The sequence below is a fragment of the Notamacropus eugenii genome, chromosome 1 (genome assembly GCF_028372415.1).
Source record: "Notamacropus eugenii isolate mMacEug1 chromosome 1, mMacEug1.pri_v2, whole genome shotgun sequence".
Taxonomy (NCBI): domain Eukaryota; kingdom Metazoa; phylum Chordata; class Mammalia; order Diprotodontia; family Macropodidae; genus Notamacropus; species Notamacropus eugenii.
The window spans coordinates 241,043,835-241,049,834 of NC_092872.1; the positions used below are offsets into that span (position 1 = coordinate 241,043,835).

Below are 6,000 nucleotides of genomic sequence, written 5' to 3' on the forward strand. Positions count from 1 at the left end.
GATAGAGGACATGGGAATGTGAACCAGCCACCAAGAGAAAATAGCATGGGCACCTTGGGAATAGGCAGCAGGGGTGGGGGGAGGGGGCTCCTCCCTCCCATGGCTTCTCTCTGGCCCCTTCTCTCCCCTCTGGGTCCTCCATCCCCTCCTGGACAAACTCCAGATAAGCAATCACTAAAGTCCCTGCTACCTGTTCTCTTCTGTCCTGTCCTGTCCCCCAGCACTCCCTTTCAGGTCTCAGATGGCTTCCTCCTCTCCCTCTTACAGGACACAGCTTCTCTGCATGTTAAACAGTTTAATTTCACGCAAGATTAACGGCCATATCATTACCAAATGGAGTCCCTCTCTCCTGTCTCCTCTGCCACCCACTTACTCCCCCAACAGGAGACCCCTTAGGAAAGCCCCAGGGATGGCAGAGTAGGAGTAGGAGGGAAAGAACAAGGAACGGAGAAGCCTTAGGGATGCTAGGCAATTCAATGACTTTGGCACTCAGAGTCCACATTTTCATTCCCAGCAAAACTGAGAGAAAAAGACAGCCCAGAAGGGATGATGTATATGAGCTGGCCAAGAGTTGAGACAGAGATGCAACCGGGCAGCCATGGGAAAGGAAACAGGAGAGAGAGGAGAAGGAGAGGGAGAGTGGGAGGGGGGGGGAGAGAGAGAGAGAGAGAGAGAGAGAGAGAGAGAGAGAGAGAGAGAGAGAGAGAGAGAGAGAGAGAGAGAGAAAGAGAAAGAGAGAGAGAGAGGGAGGAAGGGAGGGAGGGAGGGAGGAAGGGTAGAAAAACTACAGGTACCTGAAGACAAAAGGACCCAGAATGATGATCCCAACTATCCTTCTCAAGCACAGTCCTCTTCTACACCTTCTCAGAAGGCCAGGGTTTCTGCAGCAGCTGCTGTCCTAGAGGGAAGAGAAGAGCTCAAATAGGATGGGTCACACAATCAATAGACATCCTTGTGTGTGGGTACAGAAATACCCACAAGGTTAAATGACTTTACCAAGGTCACACAGGTAACATATGGAGTTGCTGGTTCTTGAGCAGACTACTTCTGAATTCCCTTCTAGACATGATAGTGGACTATATTGAACAAAGACATCCCCCTCCCTGGACATATGGTTCAGCCAACCACTTTCCACCTCTGCCCAGAATGAAAATATTCCCAAGTAGATGAAAGAAAAAAGGAAACCTGACTTCGCAAGATACCATGGATGCTTCCAAACTTTACTGTGGAGTCCAATTCTTTCTCTCTTTTAGGTCACCTAACTAGAGTCTTTGCTACCTCAGAATGATAAATGGAAGACTGCCCCGCCCCCCATCGCACCTGATCTGTACCTCCTCACCCCTGCAAGTAGTCCCACTCAGCTGTATCAGATTGTGTGTAGTTATGGCTGGGACTACCAAGGTTCACATACTGACCAATGACCATACAGACCCAGTTCCATCCATTAAACTTTCATCCTCTACTACGAAACTACCAATACCTCTTCTATTTAATTTCCCTATCTTCTCCTAAACTTATTTTCTCCATGAAGTCAGCCCTAATTATGTATAATCTAAGTCTTGGTGATCAATAACTCCACTAAGTCACCTTCTTTTAATTCTGCCTTTGACACACACCTTTGCATAAGGATATGTGAGTATGTGCCTCAAGTATGGGGTCTTTCTGATGTTAAAACATGCACCATCTGCTTCCAATTTTCTGCACTAGTGGATCACAAAAATCATAGTGAAACCTCCAAATCATTTCTATGGACATCATAGGATCAATTAGATTCAATAAACATTTAGTAAGAGCCTGAATAACAATTGTTTCTGCTTTGGATAGAAACCCTGAGGATTGTTTCCTCCCAGATAGATTTTTTTTTTTTTTACTAAGTAAAGAGGCCATTCTCTGCCTCATTTCTTACCTAGCTTTAATCATTGAATGGGCATTACCTCAGTCAAACTGAGATCTGTTAAAGACCTGAGCTTCAAAAGGCCAACGTCTCCTACTGCATCCTGGATCATCTCCAATCATCCTAATCTATATCTCCCCACTGGACCCAGATGGCTCCATATGAGAAAGTGAGGCTGGTAACTTTGCACAGCCCTCCCTCACTTAAACCCAATTCATTTGCATGTCATGGCATCAGCTCCCTGATATCGTGGTCCTCTTGGAGAACGAAGGACAAAACAACAAGTTGTATTCTAAAATATAAGATTCTAAAATAAACACTGGGGACACAAAGCCAAAAATGAAATGATTCCTGCTGTCCTCAAGGAGCTTACATTCCACTAGGATATAACTCAAAATGTCAAAAACATGGATAAATAAATTTAAGTTATATACAAAAGCCATTGTTTTTCAACTTAAGAGAGAGCAAGCACTAACAAATAGGGCCGAGGTTCTCAACATGGGGCCTGCCATCTTGTTTTGTTATATTTTGATAGCAATATGTCAACATAATTGGTTTTCTTTGTAATCCTATGTATTTTGTTTTATATATTAAAAGACATTATTCTGAGAAGAGCTCCATAGGTTTTATTAAGTTGCCAAAGGGGTCCTCAATACAAAAATGTTAAGAATACTTGAGTGGGATGATAAGGAAAGACTTTTCTCCTAATCTCAAAAGGTAGCATATGAATTATACTTAGAAGGAAACAAGTGATTTCGGAAGGCAGCAATGATGAGTGAGTGCATTCAGTGTTTAGTTGACAAAGAGTGATATAACCCTCACTCAGCCTTTTTTGTGCTTCACTCTTCACTGGAGGCTTTTGAGTGAGGAGGATTGTAGTGGGTCACAGGTGAAGGGACGGTGGGCCCTATGTCCCAACTCAACCTCAATTTGTCCATAACAGCAAAGTATCTTTGTTTTTTTAAAAAAATCCCTTTATGTTTCTTTTTTCCTGATCTTAGATGAATGAGTATGCAGAGGCCAAATAGACTAGCTTATGACTTTCTGAGCTTTGAAAAGTTAAAAGAACCACCAGAGATCCCCTCAGCAACCAGAAGTACCAGTAGAGACCATGAGGATTGGGAGTCCAGCCCTAAGGAGTGACCTGCCTGACTCAGCCCAACAGTAGATCAACCAGACAGCAGAGATATCACATCCTGCAAGGGTCAAGTCCTGGTGACCAAGGGAGCAACTCATCGATTTGATATATTACACACAGAAGTGAATTTGGTTAGGGCTCCACAAAAATAGAAAAGAACTCCCAGGACCAAGAAGCATGTCTCAGCAAAGTGTGGTTTTGACATGTGTTCTTCAGCACTACAGGTGCTTCTGTCCACTCTAAGGACAGAGTATGTGGAAAGAATACATGGAGAGGGTGCCCCAAGTTTGGTGGGGTGGGGGGTGGTTGGTAACTTCTATCATTCAACCCTAAGGGTTCTCTGCTCAGTGAACAATGGCTACCTACTTTATAGGACAACAGTCAAAGAAGGCATATTGCCAGCAATAGCCTCACAAGTTTACCTTATCTCACCATTATATCTCACTGCACAGTCGCAGTGGATATTTACAATTTAAGCACAAATGTTTATATTATTTATCATTATATAATATTGAGAAGTATGGTAGAGATGCTTATTAGTCATGAGCCTGGGAAATAGAGATTGTCATGGCCATAGATCCTGGGAAACTAAACTCTAAGAAAGAATAACAAAAATCCACCTTACACACGCTAAAATCTACCTTACTTATACCAACCTTGTGACATGGGTCAGAATTTTCCTCTAACTCTTCAGTTTTTTTTTCTCTTCTTGATCTTCACACTGGATGCCTAATTCCAAGGCAGAACAATTACGAGTGAGATTCAACTGTAGATAGCTAAAATGGAATAAAGATCAAAGTCATGAAAATTGAATTGGTTAATGAACTGTGAGGGTGTTTGAGAGGACGTCAACAAGGATATTATTGGAGTTCCAAGTATGAGATCAGAGGTTGGGTTGGAAATAAAGATTTATGCACTGAAACCCTTGAGAAAAGAAGGGAAATGACTTGAAGACCCGTAGATGATTGTTTCGAAGATTTAGACTGGATGATAAAAATAAATAATAACCTGTGAGTCAAAGATCATTTGCATCAGACATTCCTCATTGGTGGATTGATTAATCAATGCTCTAAGACTTCATGAGGGCTGGTATTAGTAAGATGATGAAAGAAGAGAAATCCTGATCTTTGGGCTTCCAGCTTCTAGAGAGAAAATACATAGTTTTAGATTCTCTTCAGGTCCCTGAAGGGAAAAAAAATACTCCAGAAGGAAGCTGACATGCAGAGGTGCCAGCACTTCAACCATCTCCCTATCCCCAGTTTCATATATTAGAGACTTCAGGTAATTTCCTTTTGGGTGAAATCTGGGACTGTCTTCTCTTGGTTGAGCTGAGTCATCTCACTCTCAATGGGAGAACTCATTCATTCTGCATTGTTCTGTATTGTAAGGTAAATTCTCGTGTTTGCATCTTCTCTGATTTCTCTTTTGCTGTCAACTTAGATGAATGGGTTTATTACCTATTTGCTATGTGTGTTCATTATAGAACTGGCATTTTGTGGAAATGGAGTCAAGCTTTGAATATATAGTTTGGGACATTCCTTCCCTGTTAAGGGATGGTAATTAAGATTAGAGTTTGAACCTAAAAATTATTTCCCCCAGATCAATATTATTTAAGGGGACAAATAGATATAATCCTAGCTTAGTACCCCCTCTCTCTGAGGAAAGCAGAGTGACTAGACTCTGACCCTAACCTCTTCCTCCCCTCCTGGCAGAAAGCAAAGACTCTCTTGGAGAAGGGTGGGGAGAAGAAATGGTAGAGATATGTATTCTTGCCTGCCTGTGAGCCACATCTAGGCAGACCTAAGTGGACACATATAACCAACATGGGCACAAAGCATACCCACACATCCCTTATAGAACCTCAGAGAAGGAGAAATTTCTTGAGGATGGTGGCAAAGGAATAGAATGGAAGTGGGGGTATGGATCAAGAACTGTTTACTCTTTCTTTTGGCTCATTGTTTTGGGGGGCATGAGAAAGAGCACTGAAGAATCAGTACCTGGGGGTGTAATGTCTTCCTGGGGAAGTCAAGTTTCCATTAGCAAAAGACAGTGGAAAAATGTGAAGAGAAGACATCCAGGTTCAAGGAGTTTGTTAGTGACAGACTGAGGAGGATTCCAGCTGAAGCAACCAAACTGGAAGGTAGATATGCATAAGGATTATGGAGGAGTAGGGCTTAGATGGATAGGGCTGAGATTATAGGGAGAGATGCAAGAAGACTCACAAAGATAAAGACTTTCACACACTGAGTTGAGGTTGAGGAGGAAAACTGGCCCAGTTCAAAGCCCAAACAGAGATCATCTGCTTACTAATCGGACTCAGAGAGGTGTCCCACATGTACTTGGGAGAGCTAACAATCTCATGCCTTTAAGGATACAATTCAGTTCAATCCAATTAGTGTTTATTAAGGTCCTCCTGAGTGCACAGGCCATACTAGTTTACCCTTTGAAAGAGGCACGAGGAAGAAGAAACCTGATATCTAAACCCTGGGAGCTCCCAGGCTGTCCAGCGGCAAGAAAAACACATAGGAAATGGAGAGAACAACACAGGACAGGGGGTGACTTGATTGAATGTAATCAGGCATCAGAATATATGAACCACTAAGCTCTGTGAGTGGAGAGGACACTGACCTGGTGGTCCAAGAGGAGCTGGCATTTGAGCTGGGCTATGAAGGATGGGTAGGATTTGATGGAAAGAGATGGGCCATGACCACCACCTGTGCTGTCTGGAGTCAAAGTACAAGCCCCCAAAATACCAAAAAGTCAGGGCTCAAGGTTTGTCAAAGATGGTTCAGCTCTCTTTGTTTCAGCTTGTTACTCCCAGTTGTATTTGATTGCTCTGAATCTCCATCCTACACCAATGGAGAAATGGTCCACAGTGGAGTGGATAGAATGCTGGACCTGAGATCAAATTCCACCTCTGATTATAGGATCATGGGCAAAGTCATTTCTCCTTTCTAAGCCTTACTTG

The 6,000-nt window shown here is 42.8% G+C and overlaps 1 protein-coding gene across 1 annotated transcript in view; it reads right to left on the reverse strand.

The window, feature by feature from the left end:
* The window catches only part of SCAMP5 (secretory carrier membrane protein 5), a 63,183-nt gene extending 59,387 nt beyond the window's left edge, over nucleotides 1–3,796 (reverse strand). Inside the window, exons 1-2 of the mRNA XM_072628356.1 lie at nucleotides 3,689–3,796; nucleotides 795–898 (exon numbers count right to left, since the gene is read on the reverse strand). The gene's annotated coding sequence lies outside the window, so the exon portion shown is untranslated. The remainder of the gene's footprint in view (nucleotides 1–794; nucleotides 899–3,688) is intronic.
* Between the last annotated feature and the right edge of the window lie 2,204 nt (nucleotides 3,797–6,000).